A 1,954-nucleotide genomic window follows, 5' to 3' on the forward strand; every position below is an offset into this window, starting at 1 on the left:
AGATGGATTTAATGGTAATGCAAGGTTCTAGTGCACACAAGTGTACATGCTAGTGCTAGTGCAAGTGCACATACATGTTTGTGCACTCAAATGTACACAAGTGCACTCAAGTGTATGCAAGTGCACAAGAGTGTGCAATTTGATGTGGCAAGTACACATACAAGGCCTCATTGTCTTTCCTTACTCCCCCTCAAGCCTCCCCTACAAACAGTATGGTTGTTGGCTTGTGAAAGAAGAGAGAGAGAGGTGGGTCATCATGCATTAGGGTTGTTTAGAAGAAGTGTGTCTACAATAATTGCACTAGAGTGCACTTATAGTGCATGTATGGTTGAGATGCGACACTAGTGCAAGGTGCAACACATTATGGCAAGTCTTAAAGTGCTAGTGAATGTTTCAATGTGCAGAGACTTCTATGTGGACACAAGAGTACTTGGGATTATGGATGCAATGCAAGATGCAGCCCCTAGGTACACAAGGGTACACTCAAGTGCACATAGGGTGAGTTAATGCAAGTGCCAATGTGCTGGAGCACACATAAGTGCGCACTAGTGGAAAGGGGATCGATTGATGCGCACCTACTTACTTTTTCAAGAGAATTGATCTATGAAGTACAGTGGCCATCTCTCACTAATCTCTTTGCACCCTCGGAAAGGATCAATTCATAATGGGTGCCTAAAACCATGCGCACCTACTTATTTTTTCAAGAGAATTGATGTATGAAGTACAATGGCCATCTCTCACTTAGACTCTCGCATGTATTATGAATGCTGAGATTCGCTTGTAGTGAGTGTATGTGGCTTCCAAGCTTGAAGGAGGAGGCCTTTGTGAAGCTCCATGACCCTTGAGTGTATTCCTTTCATTCTTAACCCTCTATGGCCTTTGCATGCAAGAAGGAAGCATGAGCTTAGGCACGAGAGAGTGCTCAAGAGAAGGAAGAACAAAGCTTCACCCATTCAGTTTCTCACACACACACACACACACACACACTCTCTCTCTCTCTCTCTCACACACACACACACACAACACTTTCACTCTCACTCTCCCAATTGAAAGCAAGAGTTCAAAATTTGTACGCAGATGAAAAGTCTATTCTATTCTTTCTCATCCTTTAAATTAAAAAATATTAAGGGTTTCCCCATCCCCCTTAGGCATCCTACCCATTTTGTGGTTCTTTTTAGTTGGTCATGGACCTTTTTACATGCAAGTAAGCTTTACCAGGGGCGCTAGCTTGGCGTGACCGGTTAAGCACCATCCCGAACGTTCGAGGTAAGTGAGGTAACCTTGGTACCCCTGTAATACCAATGAAATGCGAGAAGGGGGAATTTGTAAGAAAAAAGGGAGTTTGGAAAGGAGGAGACTTTTGGTGAATATCAAATTCGAGGAGAGCTCTGCTGCGTTTACGTTGGCGTTTTCGTCCCTTAGGTATAGCCTGCAGCGTGTGGTCGTGAATGGGGTGCTTGCTGGGAGGGAGGCAGCGGGGGGTACCTACTACTTAAGGCGAAGCCTGGCGGGGAGAGCAGCATACTTACCTGGGCGGGGTCTATCGGTGATCAGGAAGGCCGATGGCCTAGGGTCGGCCTCTCCATTGCACTGCGGACGGGCCGCACCCTAGCATCTCCCCTGAGTGGGAGAGTGCACGTCATAATTTGTGGCAGCGGGGGCTCGCGTTCGCGCGGCCCCTATTCAGAGCGAAGACCTAACCTGCAGACCCATTCCCGCTGCAAGCGTCGCGCTCGGATCGCCTTCCAATCTTCGTCGTCGGTGCAATGCTGAGAGAGAAAAGGTCCCATGCTCGCTCTGGCAGCGCATGGCAAGGCTCGTTCCGTCGGGGGAGAGCGGGATCTCCAACGACCCCTTCTGTCCTTCAACTGCTCCGGTGCCGGTTTAAGCGGACGCATTGGCCTGATAGGCGGCAGGCCCCGCGCTGGACGCCGCAGCACAGATCCGCTCCGTA

The 1,954-nt window shown here is 49.0% G+C and overlaps 1 non-coding gene across 1 annotated transcript; it reads left to right on the forward strand.

The window, feature by feature from the left end:
* The first annotated feature begins 1,521 nt into the window (after nt 1–1,521).
* On the forward strand, nt 1,522–1,683 carry LOC148015938 (U1 spliceosomal RNA). Its single transcript, XR_015688247.1, has one exon. It is a non-coding gene; the product is annotated as a U1 spliceosomal RNA (small nuclear RNA).
* The last annotated feature ends 271 nt before the right edge of the window (nt 1,684–1,954 follow it).

Source organism: Lygodium microphyllum, chromosome 23 (assembly GCF_053477565.2).
Source record: "Lygodium microphyllum isolate KBCC chromosome 23, Lygodium_microphyllum_v1.1.10, whole genome shotgun sequence".
In the NCBI taxonomy this organism is placed as follows: domain Eukaryota; kingdom Viridiplantae; phylum Streptophyta; class Polypodiopsida; order Schizaeales; family Lygodiaceae; genus Lygodium; species Lygodium microphyllum.